Raw genomic sequence first — 20,804 nt, forward strand, 5'->3', positions numbered from 1 at the left:
ATGTATCTTTGTCTGGTTTTGGAATCAGGGTGATATTGGCCTCATAGAATGAGTTTGGAGGGGTTCTCTCCTTTTCTATTTCATGGAATAACTTGAGGAATATTGGTATGAATTCTTCTCTGAAGGTCTTATAGAATTCTGTGAATCCGTCTGGTCCCAGGCCTTTCTTGGTTGGTAGGCTTTTGATAGTGTCTTCTATTTCCTTGCTTGAAATTGATTCTCTTTAAATTGTGTATGGCCTCCTGATTCAGTTTGAGCAGATTATATGCCTCTAGAAATTTGTTGATGTCTTTGTCCCTAGTTGGTTGTTGGTGGTGGCTATGTCAAACCTGTAGATACCTGATGTTAGGCTTTTGGGCCCTAGCTAGTGTCCTAAGACGGAAGCTGCCCCAACTAAAGATGGTGGTGGTGCTAGCGGAGATGTCCCAAGATAGAGGTGACTGCTTTTAGAGATGGGACTAAGAGGGCAGGCCATTTGGTGATGCAGCACTATGATGTGCAGTGTTGTGGAGGGCTGCTGCCTCCAGGCTCTGTCTGTTGTCCCAAGGTGGTGGCCAACACTTGAGGGGGGCTATGGAGGTGGCTGCAGTGTCCTAAGATGGAAGCAGCCGGGAGAACCATGGGTTGGTAGATGGGGAGCTGCAGCCCGGTGGCTCTCCTCTTCTAAGCGTGTGTGGTTGCTTTCTTCCGCTCTGCTCTTCCTTCTCTGAGGGGTTGCTCTCCTCTTCCCTCCCCTCGCCTCCTCTCTGTCTCTGTCAGGGATTGAAACCAGTGTCTTGCAATATTAGGCAGGTGTTCTACCACTCGGTTATATCCCCAGCTCCCATCACTTTTTTTAAGTGAATCATCCAGAAGTTACTAATTTAGAAAACTGACTTGTGTTGTTACTCAGGTATAATAATTTGATTTCACACTTTTTAAAGTTATATTTCCCCTCTTCCTTCAGGCTTTCTCTTGTCTTTCTGTGAAAATCCTGAACCTAGAAACTTTCTTTTCCTTTTTTACAAACCTTGTTTTAAAGCAGGTGATTAAATGAAAGAATAGCGTAATCATAGAAGATACTTTAGGAAAGAAAAGTATTTGGTAAGATTGTAGGAAGTGTTTTTATGGTTGGATTTTCCTCTTGTATCTTGGGGAGATTTATCAAAAGTTTCATGTAGACAGTATTACATATTATTATTGTTACTCTGAAAGTTACTGTAGTCAAAATTAGTTTTCATCTATTTATATGTTGCAGATGATTTCAGCTTGGTACTTATATAACTACTCGTATTTTAACAGTTGTACAATAAATAGTCCATTGTTTGGATATTCCATAGTTAAACAGTCCTCTTACGGGGGACATTTGGTTGTTTAGTTTTTAAAAATTATAAACAGCAGTTAATAAACATCTTTCTTTCTTTTCTCTCTCTCTCTCTTTTTAATGCTGGGGATTGAACCCAGGGCCTCATACATGTGAGGCAAGCATTCTACCAACTGAACTGTATCCCCGGACCTCCTTCTATGTTTTTTAAAAATAAATAAATAAATATATATATATATATATATATATTAGTTATAGATAGAAATAATATCTTTATGTATTTATTTTTGTGTGGTGCTGAGGATCTAACCTGGTGCCTCATAGTGAGAGGCAAGTTCTACACCACTGAGCTACAATCCCAGTCCATATGTTTTTGTTTACTTTTGTAGAATCATGCAACAGTTTTTTCAAAGAAAAGTTAGTAATGCTAAGATTGAAAGTTTTATACTTTTAAGTCTAAAAATGTGAGTAGATATTATTTTGAATAATAGCAGCTATGGTTTAATGATCACTGATTTTATTTCTGATTCACAACACTATGGGGTAGGTACTGGTTTTTAACCATTATAAAGCAGCTTTATTGGGGAGTATAGTTGAATATATAAAATTGAACATTTAACATGTACCATTTGGTAAGTTTGGGCATTTGCATAAATCCATGAAACCATCATTACAATTAAGGTAATAGGAAAGTCTAATCTATCATCTTCAAAAGTTTCTTTGTGCCTCTAGTGTGATTTTGTCCTTGTAAGACCATTTAATGTGTGCTCTACCCTGTCAACTTTTGTTTAAAATACACAGTTCAGTATTGTTAACTATAGGTACTGTGTTGTACGGCAGATAGCTAGAACATCTCCTCCTCCTCGTCCTCCTCCTCCTCTTCCTCTTCCTCCTCCTCTTCATCATCATCATCATCATCATCATTGGGATTGAACCTAAGGGCACTGAGCCATATCTCCATCCCTGTATATTTTTTATCTTGAGATAGGGTCTCGCTAAGTTGTTTAGGTCCTTGGTAAGTTTCTGTGACTGGCTTTGAACCTGTGATGACCCACTCTCCCTATCTGCTGGAATTATAGGCATGTACTACCATATCTGGCATTACCATTGTTATTCATTTAAAATGTTGAGAATGTGTCTGGGTATTGCCCAGGTCTTGTTATTTTAAAAATTTCAGCATAATGTTAAGGGGCGGGGGCTTGAATTTCTTAAAGGTGAGATTTCTAGCTCCATTTGTAAGAAGGAAAATCCTAAAAATACAAAGTATCTATAATTAAAAAATTAAAAGTTAATACCTATAAAACTATGTCTATAATATGTACACTGATTTGTTTTATGCAATATAAAATACAGAATTATTTTAGATGTGTAAAGATCCTTAACTGTTTAAAAATATTTATTTTTTGGCAGATACTTTATAAAAAATGTTATAGGAATTTTTTTTCTGTATTGCTAGAATATTTCTTTTGGAAATTTTGCATTTTCTATTAGTGAAATGTTCCTAGTTTCTACTCTGACTCTAGCTGGATTTGTATGTGTCATCAGTCATTTACATTTGAATAAAGCATCTTTGTAATTGCATACCTCTTTGGCTGCTGTGTGGCCCCATGAGAACTGTTTAATAAAGTTCTCAGGAATGATGAAAACAAATGTGTTTTTGTAAGTGATAGAATTAATAGATAAAATCACTTTGAAATTAAAATCCACAGGTAACAGAATTTTTCTCCCCGAAGAAACCATTATGCTACACACATTATAATTATGTCAGATCTAGCTGTATTACCATGAAAACTCTAATGTCAGTCCTGTGTCCTGTTTATCTTCTCTTCTGAGGTGTTTCTGTTCTTTTCAACAAGTCAGAGTGCAGTGTATATTGCTGGTCCTCAAGAATTATTAGTTTCTATGGTAGCTGTTTAGTACAGTCACAGATTGTGGCAGCAGTTCCTTCCCTAAGGTACTATGTACCTAAGGCATTTTAAAAACTCTAGTATCTTCTCCATGTGATAGTGCTGCTCTGGAAGGAATATAATATAATATTATACACACACACATATACACACACGTGTGTGTGTGTGTGTGTGTGTTTATTTTTCAGTGTGGTTAGAGATGACATTTCTAATATAGAAATGGTGGAAGACCTTGAGTGATTTAGTTATTTTCTCTGTTTCTCAGTTTTCTCTCCTCTAAATTGGGGATGGCAAAACCTACATCATAGCTTTACTGTGAGGACTGTTATCTGGGATTACACAAACTCAACTTGTGCTTTTAAGATGAGTAATATTGGGCTGGGTATATGGCTTAAGCAGTAGCGTGCTTGCCTGGCATTCGTGGGGTGCTGGTTTCGATTCTCAACACCATATAAAAATAAAATAAAGATATTGTATCCATCTAAAACAAGATGAGTAATATCATGATTAAGGATGAAAGTTTGAGAGTCAGTCTGTTGAAATACAAATCTTGACTCTGCCCCTTTCTAGCCCCTTTACCTAGAATAAGCCATATAAATCTCTTTTACCTCAATTTTCTCATCTATAAAATGGGAAGACTAATAGCTACCTACTATAGGGTTGTTATAAGGATTAAACAAGTCAATATATATGAAGCATTTTGAACAATACCTTGTAAGTCTTCAGTAGATGTTAACCAATATTATAATTATCAATATTATTGTCTCCGTTTGTCAATTTGTTGATATACAAGATCAATACATTTATAAGCTCATTAAAGTAAGACTTTTTTATTTTTCCGATTCTGAGAATCAAACCCAAGCAAATATTCTACCAGTGAACCATATTCCTAGCCCTAAACAAAAAGATTGTTGACAGCTTGGCCAGAATCTTAATCTTCTTCAAATCTTTTGAAGCTCACATATGGGTATTTAATTTAAAATGTTTATAGAATGAATTAGTTGGTGGGTGAAGGACTACCTCCATGTTTCTCAGGTAAATACCTTTTCCTCCTTCTCATTTCTTTTGAAATTGATCTTTCTCCCATGAGTAATGGTATTTTCAGCTGGACTATGTTTTCTAGAATAAAAATTTGGGATAGTTGGTCTAAAACCAGAATAGTTCAGATTACACTACTTATCATAGTCTGATATTCTGCCTCATTAGATGATCTCTTTTCCTACTTAACTGTGAGGAAAGGGATGATGTTTTCTTCCTTTCTGGTTGCTATCCCTTGTGCATCATAGATTCTGGGGCATAGTAGTGCTTGATGAATGATTCTTGACTTGAGCAAAGAGTACATAGTGTGATAGGGGATGAGTTCACCCTATATATCTTTATCTCAGATGCACACAAAGAGCTGTACATTCACACCAGTGATGCCTTCAAGGTTATTTTGGGAGCAGTGAAATAGAAACCTGGCTTATTTTAAAATGACACATTTCAGAACTCAAATTAGGTGCAAGGTATATGAAAGGGAAGGACATTTGGACAGAAATGGACATTTGAAAGATTATCCTTTGTACAATGGGATATTGATGCTTTTCTTCAGTGGTCATTCTTTTCCCTTACCTCTTTCAATCTACGTATTTTCTTTCCTGATCTCTTCCAAGTCCTCAAGAAGAAAATTAGTTTGGAAATAATTAATTAGCGTTTTGCAGTCACTGGGCAAGGAGAGCCGACATCAGCAATGCAGTTTTACTCTTGCTACATCTCTTTACCTAGAGCAGCATGGGAAATACCTCTTTTAATTATAGTCAATAAAAGTCTAATGAACCTGTTTTTAAAAGCTTTTTTTCATTTTCTTGTGTTATTTTTTTCAGTCTTTTAAAAAATTCTTTTTAGTTATGAATGACACTAGAGTGTATTTTAACACATATGGAGTATGACTTATTCCAATTAGGATTCATTTTCTTTTGTTAAGCACTATCATTTATGCTGTATATGTTATTGATAATGGCCATTTATATATCCTTCTGGCTAAACATTTGGTTCTGTTCTCCACAAAACTAGACACATGCATTATGTAAAATTGTGTTTGTAAGGAGAGGTCAGGCTTTATTCATTCTCAGAGGTATTCTCTTTTTTACTGTTGTTCATTTGAGAGTTGAGTATATCTGCCTTCTGGTAGGTAACATTTTTAATGCTGCAATACTTGTCTAATTGTAGGAATATTTGACTTTTTCATGTTCAGATTTGGCATAGCATATGGATGAATCTAATCCTGGTGGAAAGCTTTAAACACATAGAATCAATCTTGTATTGTAAAACCAATATATGTACATTTAATGTTAAAAAAGGAAACTACTTGTGTTAATTGGCTTAGCATTTTTAATTTCTTTTTCAAGTTTTTAAATTAACATTAATTATACATGTTAATGGGATTCGTTGCGATATTTCCATATGTGCATGTGGTGTGCACTGATCAAATCCAGCTCCTTTTCCCCACCTCTGCCCCTAATGCACATAATATACCTGTCCTAATCCCTAGTAATCACTATTCTACTTTCAGGTCAATTTTTTTTTAGTTTCTATATATGAGAGGAAGCATATTTGTCTTTCTGAGTCTGATTTATTTTACTTAATATAATGTCTTCCAGGTTCCATTTTGCTGCAGTTGGCAGGATTTCATTCTTCTTTATGGCTGAGTAAAATTCTTGTGTGTATATACCACATGTTCTTTATCTGCTCATTTGTTGATGAGCACTGAAGCTGATTCCGTGTCTTAGCTATTGTGAGTAGTGCCACAATAAATTATCTTGAAGTTTCAGTTTCTAAAATCAAAGTTAAAACATACGAAAAAGGAGCAATCACCAGTGGGTACTGGATTTCTTTTGGGGGTGATGAAAATGTTCTAAAATTAGATTTTGTTGATAGTTTCACAGTGCTATGAATATATTAAAAACAGTTGCATTAAATGAGTAAATTCTATGGTGTGTTAATTATGTATAAATAAAGCTGCTTAAATAAAGGGTACTCATATCATTATATGTCTTCTCTACCACTTATTGGCTGGCTGTGTAGTCTTGGGCAAGTTTCTTTCTGTGCTTGCACTTCCTCATCTCTACATTAGTGGTAAGAATAATGACATCTTCCCTATGGGCTGGTTGTAAGGACTAAATGAGTAAATATATGCAAACAGCATAGAATTCTGTTTTGGGACATAAACCCTCAAATGTTGGTGGTTGTCATTATTTTTAAATTGTGTATAGAGCTCAGAAGATAAGTCTGGGACTGGAGGTATACCTTTTTGTTGTCATCAGCACATAGATGGTGATTACAGCCACACATAAGGATTAGGTTACTCAGGGAGAACATGTAGAACGGTGAAGGACAGAGAACTGAGGGAAATACCAATATGTAGTATTTAGTATATCTAGGGCAATACCAACATTTATTATTGGCAGGACAACCTGATCTGACAATGTAACTCAAAAGGAATGTCCAGGGAATAGTGGTGTCATAGAAGCAAAGGAGAAAACAGTCTTTCAGGGATAATATAGCTAATAGTGTCTAATAGTGTCAGTGCTTAGAGAAAAGTTAAAGATAGGAACTTTTCATTGGATTTGGCAAATTAGAGTTGTGGGGCATATAGAGCCAGGGACTAACCGTTTTACAGAGAGGGGGGGAAAGGGAGGAACATGTGAGAAAATATAGTGTATTCTTTTGAGGAGGCTAGTCATTTCTTTAGCATTTGTTTATTGAGCTCCTATGTACCAGATATTGCTGGTGTTAGTGGTATCAAAACAAACAAAAATCTTTTGCCCTAAAGAATATAGCTTTACACTGGGCCCTATAGATGGAAGAGAAAGAAGCAGCTATAGAAAGAAGGTCCTTTGTCAAGGAAGTCATGCTTTTTTTTTTTAAAGAAGTATTTAAGCATAGTTAAGGAACCATGGGGAGATAGAAAGCAGAGATGCATTAGTTGACACTATAGGGGAGATGGGATAACACTGGGGCAAAAAGATGTGAATAGAGAGATCAAGAACATAGGTGAAGGGAGGCTCTTTATGCGTCTTGAACAGGAGAAGATATCCAACTTCTCAGACTGGAGGGCAAGAGCTGACAATTCACACATGGGGAAGTGTAAGGGAATACCCTTGATTTTTTGGAAGGGATATAGGGGCAGTGTTTCCCACATGGAGAGGAGTGTAGTAGGGAAATTGAAAAAGAGTCATGAAGGTTTTAAATGAGAACTTGGGATAGGTGAAAAGGGAGATGAATAAGGATATGTGGGAGTTTTGTGGGGGAAGCACTGAGGAATTTGTAATTGTGATAAATGTTTACTTTAGCGCAGCTTTATCAAAATTGTCCTTGGCTTCCTATTATAAAGAAATGAAGGACTGGGGTTGTGGCTTAGTGATAGAGCACTCGCCTCATACGTGTGAAACCCTGGGTTTGATCCTCAGCACCACATAAAAATAAATAAGTGAAATAAAGGTATTGTGTCCAACTACAACTAAAAAATAAATATTAAAAAAAGGAAATGAAAAAAGACGTTTCTGAAAGTGGTCCTAGATTTTGAGCACTATAGATAGGTCAATTATGGCAAAAAGCCAGGTGTGGAAGAAATCAAGAAGGCCAGTGAGAAAATAGGTTCCATGAGTAAATATAGTGTTTAGATGTCATAGGGAAAGTTCAGGTAAAAGGACTTTGAAAAACCAAGAGTAGGATCAAGAAACTAGACGTCTTAAAGAGCCAAAAGTGGAGCTGGGCATGGTGGCACACGCCTGTAATCCTAGTGGCTTGGCAGAAGGATCACAAGTTCAAAGCCAGTCTCAGTGATTTGAAAGGCCCTGTCTCAAAACAAAACATAAAAAGACCTGGAGATGTGGCTCAGTGATTAAGTGCCCTCAGGTTCAATCCCTGGTACCAAAAAAACAACAAATTAGAAGATAAAGCAGTAAGGTAATAACAATTCCTGGTCTCTCCTCATGGAGTTGTTGGCTGTAGTACGTGGAGGTAAAGACCCATAGATGAAAGGAGTTCTGGGACTTGGTGATCTAGATTTCTGGATGTGAGGGGTCCATGTAATAATGCAATTTCCAAGTACGATAGCAAGAGCTGACATAAAAAAAAAATAGGACCAAAATCCAAGTTCAAGTTTCAATGTTTTTATCAGTGTCAATAAGTGACAGAGATCTATGTTTGATAGAGATGATGATGGAAGGTAAAGGTCACTAGAGACAAGGAAGTCCCAATAACTATGGAATAGGTGTTACACATAGACATGATGGCAGGAGATGGAGTGGAAACGCTCAGTGACCCAAATGAAAGAAGAAAAATGTCCAGGAGAAGAGTACATGACCATGATGAGGAAGCTGGTATCTCCAGATGGTGTGAGCAAGCAATTGGGGAGGCAAGAGTAAACTCTGGCCCTCTGGGATGTAGATAAAAGGTGAAGAGTCTTCAGAAGACTCAAGTCTCAAGAAATGTAGATAGTTGTAGGAAAGGGTTTCTGATGTTAAGGATATAGAGATGTGATTAATATAGATGTCAGCTCTTACAGAGCATAATTTAATCATTAAATGAGAGCAGTAGGGGAGGGGAAGAGTAGTAGTACAAGTGTAGGGTAGAAGAAACAGCAGTAAGAGGATGATGATAGGGATGGGCAGTTGGATGGAAGTCATGGATGTGATTGGCCTTTGGGTTTCATTTAGTTTTTCAAAGGCATCTTCTGTATAAATGCCACATAAGCAATCCAGAATGCCACAGGAATATCTGGCAATATCTTTCACCAGTCTTTTCCCTCTGCAGATACTATCAGGGGTCTGAGTCTGACTGGGGTTTTAGGTTAGGTGCTTCCTACTCCAAACTCTGGCATTTATTCTCTTTAAGTATTTTGTAGTTGTTAATGGATCTTTATTTTATTTATTTATATGCAGTGCTGAGGATCGAACCCAGTGCCTCACACATGCTAGGCAAGCACTCTGCCACTAATCCACAACCCCAGCCCCTCTGGCATTTATTCCAATGCGAGACTGTTTTGTGTAAACATCAGACTCTAAAAATGAACATGCTATTTTTAGAAATGCAGCCCAAATCCTTTAGTTATGATATGATATACTTATTTGGATTACCTTAAAAATTTAAATGTGTTTTCCCAGTAATGAATGAAGGCATTTCTTTGTAGTCTTTTATGGTTATCAATAGACTTTAAATCCTGCTTTCATTATATTGGATGGATGACTGGGTGTTTATTCATATATTTGTCTACTTATTTATTTATAAAGAAAAGAAAAAACAGTGGCAAAAGTACAGTAAACTTTAGTGGCTACATGATGGACTGCATGCCTTAAGTTATGGACAGTTGCTCAACCTAACCTTACTTAAACATTTACAAAGTTGGTTTTGATTAGCTGTTTAATCCTGATTATCAAATAGATGCCAGCCTGCTCAACTAAGTTCAGAAGTGATGATTACTGAAATTTATAGCCACCAACATGATGAAGGTCTTATAATTTAGTTGTTTAGGAGTTCTTTTGGGGAAAAATTATTTATGAAGGAAACCCAGTATTTACCAGGTTGGAAACAACTGAAAAGTTGATACCCCTCAGCAACTCGTATTCCATTTTGTTATATAACATACTGGTTAACAGTCAGAGGTTACCAGGGTTCATGCAAGAGGCACTGTTTGTCAAGGTCAAGCCACAAATGGTCTTTTATTATAAACTTTTAAATATAGACATGTAAGATAAACTTAATTTTGGGGCTGGAGATGTGGCTCAAGCGGTAGCGCGCTCGCCTGGCATGCGTGCGGCCCGGGTTTGATCCTCAGCACCACATACCAACAAAGATGTTGTGTCCGCCGAGAACTAAAAATAAATATTAAAAAATTCTCTCTCTCTCTCTCTCTCTCTCTCTCTCTCTCTCTCTCTCTCTCTCTCTCTCTCTCTCTCTGTCACTCTCTCTTAAAAAAAAAGATAAACTTAATTTTGGAGGATCACAGTAAAACCAGAAAAATCTATAATGAAACTTCAACTGCCTGAGCAATCTCCATAGTGGTCACAGCTTTTCTCTTGCTATGGCAGTTCAAGAAACTTAGTGCTTAACAGCTCTTATTAATGCAATTTATACTTAGTATACTGAGGCACATTGATGTCTCTTTTTCTCTACTCACCTGAATATGTGTACTATATTTAGGTTTCTTCCTACTGCTCCACCCCATACATTCATATACATTTTTCTCTGAAAAAAATCCCTGACCTCTTGATATTAAAAGTAAATTGCGGGCTGGGGATGTGGCTCAAGCGGTAGCATGCTTGCCTGGCATGCGTGCGGCCCGGGTTCGATCCTCAGCACCACATACAAACAAAGATGTTGTGTCCACCAAAAACTAAGAAATAAATATTTTAAAAATTCTTTCTCTCTCTCTCTCTCTCTCTCTCTCTCTCTCTCTCTCTCTCCCCCCCCCCCTTTAAAAAAAACTAAAACTAAATTGCCTTAGACATTAGCTATTAGTAAACGCATTAATGAAAATGCAGAAATACTTAAGTCAATTTCTCAAAACCAGAAGTTCTGGAGAAGTTTCTGATTCACTTCTGTCCCACGTTGCTCACTAGTCATCAAAATCAAACACAGGGTCACTGCTTTTTAGAGAAGTGATATTCTAGCAATGCTTGATGCCAGGATACCAGCTGAGAGCTAGTTTTAAGCTGACTGGAGGATATGGGCTTCCAGTGCAGAGGGTCTCTTGAGCCTAAGGCTTATCAGTGACAGGGAGAAAGGAATGAATCTAACTCCTGGTGAGATGAGGTACACTAGAGAAACTGAGGAAGAGGAAGATAGCTATATCTACCAGAACCTTGGGCTGGTCATGATCCTTTAACCACTTAATCATCTGACTTTTTTTAAGGTAAATGCTATTTGTGTTCATTTAACCATTTTGAACATTCCTGCTTCAGGGTTCTAACTTGCTAAATTTTTGTTAAATCTGAAGAATATTGGATACCCACAGGAAACTTTTCATTCAGCTCTCACATTTTTATGGATGGGAAAACTGAGACTCAGGGGCAACTGAGATTCATGGTTGACTTTCTGGTGAAATAAGCTTCCTAATTTAGCATGGAAATGATGCTTATTGCTGTGTTCATTCCATGTCTTTTTCCAATATAAAGGGCAGTCCTTTAATTTAGGTAATTTCACAAGTGTGCATGTCTCTATACACATAGACCATTTGATTTAATTTGAAAAGAATAGTAGAAGATGAATGTCTGAGGTCAGCTATTTCTTTCCAGTTCTTTATCTGTAGCCCTCTGTTTGTCCAAAGCCATTCACAGTTTTGACCACCTTCTCTCCTTTAGTTAGGGTGCCACCAGGTCAGGATGGGCGGTTTCTTCCTACTGCCTGCCTGTTTGTGTACTTTCACTACCAGCACCCAGCCTTTCTCGCAAAGTAAGCATTGCAGAGTCACGTGCTATACCAGGCTGTGTACATTTGATTATGCTTGCTGTTTATTTCTACTTCTACTTAGTGCCTACCCAGAGCCCTCTACTCTCAGCTATAACACACATTCAACTCTAAACTGAGTCATTTATAATAACCTTAAGGAAATCTTTAGGAGTTGGTTTTGCTTCTTCCCCTTTTGCAAGCATTTTGAATGTTACATTGAAGTCTTGAGTGAAATCACAGTGTACCATTGTCTTTTTTCTGTGAAAAAGTGTCATCAGGTTAGTGTTGCATTGTTCATTTACAGAAATATTCTTGGTCATTTTGATTTTGCAAACTTCCTTTCTCTTTGCTTCCATCTTTCTCTCTTTATTTTAGTTAGAAAAAAATGTTAGTGTCGATTTCATTTGTGCCCACTGAGCTTCATGTATAATAACTTTACAAATGTATTTCAGTATTTGTATTAGTATTACATATTTTATATGGTATGTTTTTTTTTTAAATTTTAATATTTATTTTTTAGTTATCGGCGGACACAACATCTTTGTTTTGTATGTGGTGCTGGGAATCGAACCCAGGCCGCACGCATGCCAGGCAAGCGCGCTACCGCTTGAGCCACATCCCCAGCCCCTATATGGTATGTTTTATCTGTATTGGAAGCAACTGGTTATTGGCAAAGGAATTTACTATTTTATTGTGCTATGTAATAGTAACTTAACATTTTTTGAGTTCTTATTGTTTGTACTATTTCACTGTCACTTTAGAGTCATCATTATCATCCCATTTAGACTAGAGAAGAAGCTGAGATACCATGTGGTTATGGAACTTGCTCCAGGTCATATAGCTAGTAAGTGACAGAATCAGAAATTGAATCCAGACATCTGGTTCTAGAACCTACAAACTTATCCATTATGTTCTACTTCACTATCCTTTATATGGCCACTTTGGAACAACTTGGTAATTGTTATGATCTCTGAAGGAGGGTCATTATAATCACAAATATCATAGCACCTCTGATTTTTTTTAACATTTTGGGGCCCACACTGGTTTAGTCAAACCAGTAAGCCATGTTTATTTCTAATACTTCCTTCCCTTCACACAACCATCCAACCAACTAGCTAGCTAGCTAGCAGCTGTCTATGTATCTATCAGACTGTTCGTCTGCTCATAACACAATTAGGTGTTGCATATTCCAGTTTGTACTAAGAGAATAAGACACAGAGCTCCAAGAATCACTGGCTATAATCACCTGAAGGGGAAATCCAGTCTGTAAGGGTTTGCCAGTTTTATATACCTACAACCCTCCATATTTTGCAGGGACTCTTAATCAGGCTGCTGAATTTGGCATTAGTTGAACCTTCAGGTTACTTTCAAGGAGTTCCATGCAGGCAGTTCCAGTCTAAGAGAACAGCAGTTGGAAATAAACTGAGATATTTGTAAAGAAAATCAAGTGGGAAACCAGTTTGATGATAGCAGAGCCTTCTTTCACTAGTGGATCACTAGTGAAAAATACAGTTAGAATAGCTGAAGAAAATCAGATTTACTTAGATTATCCCTGAAACCAAGCACAGCATATGACCAAAATAAAATTATCTTGTTGTCATATGTAAACTCTAGCTTTGGAGCATGGCAAGTGTGAAATCTACATGTTTAAAAATAATTTGGTCATATTCTGGATTAGAAGAGGCAACAGATTAACACATTAATCTTATGGAAATTTTAGACTAACTTTATCTGGCTCTTGTTAGTCTCTGAATTTTAGTAACCCTTATTCTTTTCTTCTTACTATTTACTTATCAGTGTGCTACAAATGTATTTATACACTTCCTTCATTGATGTCCGACTTGGGTTTTATGTCAATCCCACTTGTTTATGGCAGGAGCTGGCACAGCCCTAGCTCAGAGGTTAGTGAGACATAGTATGCAGGTAAAAGAAGCAAAGTGATCTAGACTTCACCACAATCTGGTCCTATTTATCAATTGATAACCTTGTATAATAGCAGAAGGTTAAAGAGCGAAGAAAGAGGGCAAGAGCTGTTAGATGGGAGAGTGGCAAAGAGGTAGCTTTGGAAGGCATGAGGAGGATGTGGAATAAAATACCTGCTCATGTACTCTGGTCATAATCAGGTAAGATAAGTGGGATCCTGTCCTTTTTGAGTTGTAAACATCAGGCCTAGTAGCAGGGACATAGCTAGGGGAACTAGAAGGAAAGAATGACTTCAAGGAATCACTCACCACTTATACACCATAATAAATTTTTAAAAATCATTTTTCTAGGTTTTATTATTTGTCAACTCCAGAGCACACACACACACACTCTTTCAGCATAGGGATCGAAAAGCTGAAGGGAGAAAATTCATACATTTTCTTTAATATTGATGAAAGGAAAGGTTTTTCTTATAGCTATGGTGCCCTTGAATTTTGGATTTTAATGTTACCATATGGAGTTTTATTTTAACAAAAAGCTTTCTTTTCTGGCCCATTTTTGGAGTAGGGGACAATGGCCAGAGTCTCTTTGCAGGGTTCTTTTTGCCCATGGGAATCCAAGCCATCCTAAAACTTACAATCTCAGATAATTAGCAAATAACAAAGCACAGATACCCAGAAATATATTTACAGGAAATGAAGCCCCTGATAGATCTAGTCCACATGGGTTCTGGAACTAGACAAAGGGAAAATTATTTAAGGGGGTACATCAAAGGCAGGGGTAAGGTTTCAAGGGCAGAGTATTGCTTCATGATTTCTTGTAGTCAGCAGGTTGATTGACATCTTGGCAGGTCACACCCATCTCACATGCTATGTGGGCACTGCAGAGTAGGAAAGAAAGACATTCACATTGTCCCTGGGCAGTTGAGCAGAGGAAATGTCCACTGGCCATTCCCAGATACCAGATGTCTCTATCCACTAGGCTTCCATGCATGGTGATCCACATGCATCCCACGGACTGCTTGGCTTGTGACAGCTCATACTGAAAACTCTTTCAACCTGCAGTTCTCCTTCCTTACTCCACACCACCCTTTAGCAGGTTCTTTCATAGGAGGAAGTATTTACTGGGACCAAATAAAAGATATACTTTGATCTTAGTAAGGTTTTAACACACATCATGAATTAATATTTCATAGTTATAAGCATTTTGGGATGTAGATGAAAACCACTAAAAACAATCGTACTAGTCTTATTTTTCCATTTGGAATGGGATATATAGATAGTCAATTAATTGCCCAATAGTTGGAAACTATGATACAAGAAATAATGGTGGTAATTACTTACTATTGCTTACTCATTTATTAATAATTTTTTATAATCTTTGTTAATTGTAGTGTCATGTAAATAAATGCGTAGTATCTGTTAATCATTGAGGTGTTATTCTTAAAAAATGTAAGTTACTTTCAGATTCCAAAATGCACAGAGATGTGCTTTATTGTATAAATGCCCTTTGAAAGCTTTGGTGAAGCCTTTTTCATGGGACAATCTGTAGATTGGTTAATTTCTTGCTGCTTGTAGAGAAATCACTACTTTGAACAATAACTCTGCCCTGGTTTATGATTATTAAATGAGGTAGGTGTAAAACGAGAATAGCACATGACTGGCTGATTTGAATCATGTTTGCCTTGGTCCCAGACCTGTGTTCTATGGTACATACTACCTCTGGGTGATAGGTCCTTCTGAATACCTTTTACAACTTGCCCTTGTACTTTATGGAAGGTTATGTTCATGGAAAATTTCCTATAAGTCAAAGTAATAAAAATCTAATCTGATTTTCTTCACAGAAACAATATTACATCGGGGATTATATTTCTGGCCTAATGCCTGAATGTTTTAAAAATAGAAATAACCATAAGCACCATTTTTAATCAACTGTTTAAACAGCTAGAAATGATGAATCTGAACACTACTCAGGATAAATATTCTGTGAAGTATAATAAATCAATTAATGAGGCATCACAATAACCAGTCATATTAAATTATGTTTAATAAGCTAAGTGTCATAGTAGACTATACAAAGTTATTGTTGTCACAATTATTGCCTTGTTTTTACTGAAACGAATCACAAGGTTTAAAAAACACTTTCTGAAGAGTCAAGGAATTCACAAAGGATTTCTTTAGGTTGAGGTTGACAACTGTTTGTGGAGACTTAAGGGGGGACTTTGGTTTTTGGCTTTTTGAGGAACTGAATTGAGTCTTTCTTCATGCTTTACTTTGCTCATTGTGAATTTCCTATAGCAGACAAAGATTTTTAAAAACAGGTTATTGGTCTCTCTTCATTTAAGTTGTCATTAGAAAAGGCTTAGAGAGAAAGTAATAGTTGATGAGATCCAAAGGGTGATTATAAGTAGGTAAAGAGGTGTTAGAAGATAGTCCATGCTGAGAGGAGTGGTGGAATAGAAGTCCTGGATTTAGGAAGAGTGAGTTCTAGAGCTCACAAAGGAAAGAATGCCAATGGGCTATAACAGAGATAGTGAAAACAAGAGGCATAGGGCAAGGTAGCATTGGACAAGTAGGAGGAAGAGACTCAACTATGTGCAAGACCTTGTGGAACAGCAAGTATTTTAAGATCAGTGGGAAACAAAGCAAGCTTTGAAGGAATTATATGTTCAGGTTTAGTTGTTATGTGGTCCTAGCTGGGTTAGCTCTAAGTACTGTATAGCCACCATTCTTGACACTTTGCTGAAATTTTGTGAGAATTTGATTAATGTCTGGTCTCCCTCCCACTCTCTAAGCTTCTTGAAGACAGCAAATGTGTAAAATCCATCACTCTATTTCTAGAGCCTTGCACATAGTATAGGCTTAATAAGAACTGGTTGATGGATGCATCAGCCACATTAACAAAAATTACCTCATGACCTGCTATTAAGTAAGAAGATGACATTTTTAAAAATTAAGGTGAGGGCTGGGTATGTGGCTCAGTGTTAGAGTGCTTGCCTAGCATGTGTGAGGCACTGGGTTCAATACTCAGCACCACATAATAAATAAAGTAAAAGTATTGTGTCCATCTATAACAAAAAAATAGAGGTGAAATTCACCTAATATAAATTTAACCATTTTAAAGTGAACACTTTATTGGCATTTAGTATTGTGAAATAATGATATGTAGTTTTTGTTTATGTCCATGGCTCCTGGCTACTTTATCTCCTACAGGAAGGCCATAGAAACTAATCTTCCCCTACCTTTCTGTCTTGGAGCTGGCCATAAAGAAATTCTTTGACCTATCTTGTTTGATAGTAGATCATAAGATCCCAAATTTCAGGAGGAATCCTGCCACATTCCATGGAGGAAGGAATGCTGCATTGAAACAACAAGAAGAATCTGAACCATCAGGACTTGCTGGATTTCCCCATCCAATCTATTAACATCATATCATGCCTTTTTCCTGTATGTTTCTACACTGTTGTTCGTGCTTCAGTCATGCTTAATGCAATGAAGATTTTATAAAAGTAAAAAAGAAGAGGGTTTAGAGAGCTTTGGATAGTTGGATATGTGTAGATTCTTGAGGTGGGGAGTTGCATGCCTGGAAAGGATGTCTGTGTCCTTTCCCTTATACCTCATGCTATGTATCTCTCTCTCTGTACCTTTTGAATATTCCCAGTTAAAAAAAAGTTCCCTGAATTTTGTGAGCTGCTGAAACACAATAATTGAATCTGAGGAGAAGGTTCTAGGAACCCCAATTTATCAGTCAGAAGCCCCAGGTCAAACAACCTGGGGCTTGTGACTGGCATCTAAAGAGGAAGGAGCAGTCTTGGTGACGGAACCTTGAATCTGTCATGTCTGCTGCAGAATTGATTCCTTGCTTGGTGTGTGGTTCCCCACAATCAGGTGTCAAAAGTGGTATGTGGGGGCTGGGGTTATGGCTCAGCGGTAGAGCGCTCGCTTTGCATGTGCAAGGGCCTGGGTTCGATCCTCAGCACCACATAAAAATAAATAGATGAATGAAATGAATGAATGAATGAATGAATGAATAAATAAAGTTTTATGTGTTATGAGAGTATAGTAGGAGAAACTGAATCTGAGTTTGTTTTTTCTACTCAAGTATATTCACATATTTTCCAATCACCAACTCTAGTTCCAATTCTAGTTGTAGTTCATTATCCAAAAAGGAAACTTCATACTCCCCATTTGTCCATTTTTCTCTCTCTCTCCTGGTAGCCACCAATTTGATATATATGAAAAACTTTTGGGAAGGTGGTACCAAAGCTATATCTCCAACATGCTTTCTGTTTTTATAGATTTTCCTATTCTTAGTAGTTCATATAATGGAAGAATATGTGACTTTTGTTTCTGGCTTCTTTCACTTAGCACAACGTTTTTGAAGTTCAACCATATTTAGCATATATTAGTGCTTAATTTCCTCTTTATGGTTGAGTATTATTCTGTGGTATGGCTGTAGCACATTTTGATTATTGAGACATTAGTTGATATAGTTTTTAAAATTTTAATCTATTTTTAGTTATACATGATGATAGAATGTATTTTGGCAAATTATACATAGTTAGAGTATAACTTATTCTATTTAGGATCCCACTCTCATGATTGTACATGATGCGGAGTTACCCTGGTTGTGTATTCAAATACAAGGCTAGAAAAGTTATGTCTCATTAATTCTACTGTCTTTCCTATTTCCCTCCCCCTTCCTTCCCTTCATTTTTCTTTATCTAATCCAATAGATTTCTCTTATTCCCCTACTCAACCTCCCTTGTTTTGAGTTAGCAACCAAAATCAGAGAGACTGATTGGCTTTTTTTGGGGGGGGGGGAGGATTGGCTTATTTCACTTAGCAGGTACTCTCCAGTTCTATCCATTTTACTAGCAAATGCCATTATTTCATTCTTCTTTATGGCTGAGTATTATTCCATTGTATGTATATACCACATTTTCTTTATCCATTCATCCATTGAAAGACATCTAAATTTTTTTCATAGCTTGGCTATTGTGAGTTGAACTGCTATAAACATTGATGTAGCTGCATCACTGTAGTATGCTGTTTTTAAGTCATTTGGGTATAGACTGAAGAGTGGGATAACTGGGTCAAATGGTCGTTCTATTCCAAGTTTTTCCGAACTGTTTTCCAGAGTGGTTGCAGTCCCACCAGCAATGTATGAGAGTTCCTTTCTCCTCATATCCTTACTAACATTTATTATTACTTGTATTCTTTATAATTGCCATTCTGACAGGAGTGAGATAGAATCTCAATGTAATTTTTATTTGCATTTCTCTAATCGCTAGAGCTGTTGAACATTTTTTTTTCATATATTTTTGGACCATTCATATTTCTTCTGTGAAGTGTCTGTTCAGTTTCTTTGCCCATTTATTGATTGGGTTATTTATTTTTCTGGTGTTTTTTGATTTGTTTGGAAATTAATGCCTTATCTTGGTAAAGGTTTTCTCCCATTCTGTAGGATTTCTGTTCACATTCTTGATTGTTTCCTTTGCTGTGAAGAAGCTTTTTAGTTTGATACCATCCCATTTATTGATTCTTTATTTTACTTCTTGCACTTTAGGAGACATATGGAGGAAGTCAGTTCCTAAGCCTACATGCTGGAGAGTTGATCCTACTTTTTCTTCTAGTAAATGCAGGGTCTCTGGTCTTATGTCTAGGTCCTTGATACACTTAGAGTTGAGTTTTTTTGCAGGGTGAGATATAGGGATTCAATTTCATTTTATTACATATGGACTTCTGGTTTTCTCAGGACCATTTGTTAAAGAGGCTGTCTTTTCTTGAATGTTTGATTATGGCACCTTTTTTTTTAGGATGACATAACCGTATTTATGTGGTTGTGTCTCTGTGTCTTCTATTTTGTTCCATTGGTCTTCTTCATGTCTGTTTAAGTGTCAATACCCTGCTGTTTTTCTTACTAATAGCTCTGTAGTATAATTTAAAGTCTACTATTTTGATGACTTCTTCACTTTTCATGCCAAGATTGCTTTGGTTAGTCTGGGCCTCTTTTATTCTTCCAAATGAATTTCATGATTCGCTTTCCTATTTCTATGAAGAACATCATTGGGATCTTTATAGGAATTGCAGACACTGGTTTTTGAGTTGTTTCTACCTTTTGACTATTATAAATAGTGTTGTATGAACACCCATTCACAAATTTTTATTTCAACAATTGTTTTCAATTCTTTTGGTTCTATACTTAGGAATGGGATTGCTGGATTATGTAGTAATTCAGTAACTCTTTGATGAGCCACCAAACTATTTTACAGCGGTTGAACCTTATTACATTGCCACCAGCAGAATACCAAGGTCTAGTTTCATTACATCCTCACCAACAGTTGATATTTTCTGTATTTCTTATTCTAGCCATCCTAGAAGAGTTACTTTTAAAATGCATGAAGAACCTCTCCTTATTTGCAATGCATATTTTGTTCTTTGATTCCTCATCACATTGTTACTTAGCAATGTGAAAAATTATAGTAGAGCTCAAAGGTATACTGGACTGATTGGACTTGAAATCCATAAAATCTATATTCAACAGCATTCCGACATATAGCTTTCTAAAAAAAGACCTACTGTGATTAGGAGGATCCTGCCTTTTTCTCTAATCTACTGCCATTAAGACTGAAGATAAAGTCTAAAGAACTAATCTCACATCTAAAAAACTTTCTTCTTTCTGAATGTATGTGTTGCTTAAAGCATTTAAAAAACTCTTCTTTCCAGAGATCTTCTGAGAGTTGCACTGAGAGTGATGAGGAAGCCCATGATGTCTTAGAGCAGAACTTCCTCATTGGCTACTTTCTTTTGGGTTGACATATTTGTATTTCTATCATGCTTCTTTCCAGTTCTCTTCATTCCTCACCTGTCTGTAGTTAAGCTATGCAGGCATGCAGGGAGGAGTTTCCTTTGCCTTAAATCTGAAACCATAGTGACTGGAAACCAAGCTGGGACATTGGCAGGACATCTTGAGTAGTCAAGTACAATGACTCTATGTTCCTTTTCCATACTGCCTACCCATATGAAGTCGTCATTCTTCCAGTCTACTATTAATTGGATATTACTAATGCTATAAAGTGCAAATGTACTTTAATTTCTAAGTTTTGAGTACTGCCTGAATGTCATTGGGTTCCACCATTTTTTAAGCCTTGATTAATGTTGGAATTACTTTCTGCTAATCAGTGTTTAGAAACTTTTACATCACATTTGAGTTTACAAAGTAGAGTAAGAATGAACTTA

The 20,804-nt window shown here is 36.7% G+C and overlaps 1 protein-coding gene across 10 annotated transcripts in view; it reads left to right on the forward strand.

Moving 5' to 3' along the window:
• Window positions 1–20,804, forward strand: part of Atp11c (ATPase phospholipid transporting 11C (ATP11C blood group)) — a 197,029-nt gene that overhangs the window by 59,227 nt on the left and 116,998 nt on the right. The window lies entirely within an intron of this gene.

The sequence above is a fragment of the Ictidomys tridecemlineatus genome, chromosome X, assembly GCF_052094955.1.
Source record: "Ictidomys tridecemlineatus isolate mIctTri1 chromosome X, mIctTri1.hap1, whole genome shotgun sequence".
In the NCBI taxonomy this organism is placed as follows: domain Eukaryota; kingdom Metazoa; phylum Chordata; class Mammalia; order Rodentia; family Sciuridae; genus Ictidomys; species Ictidomys tridecemlineatus.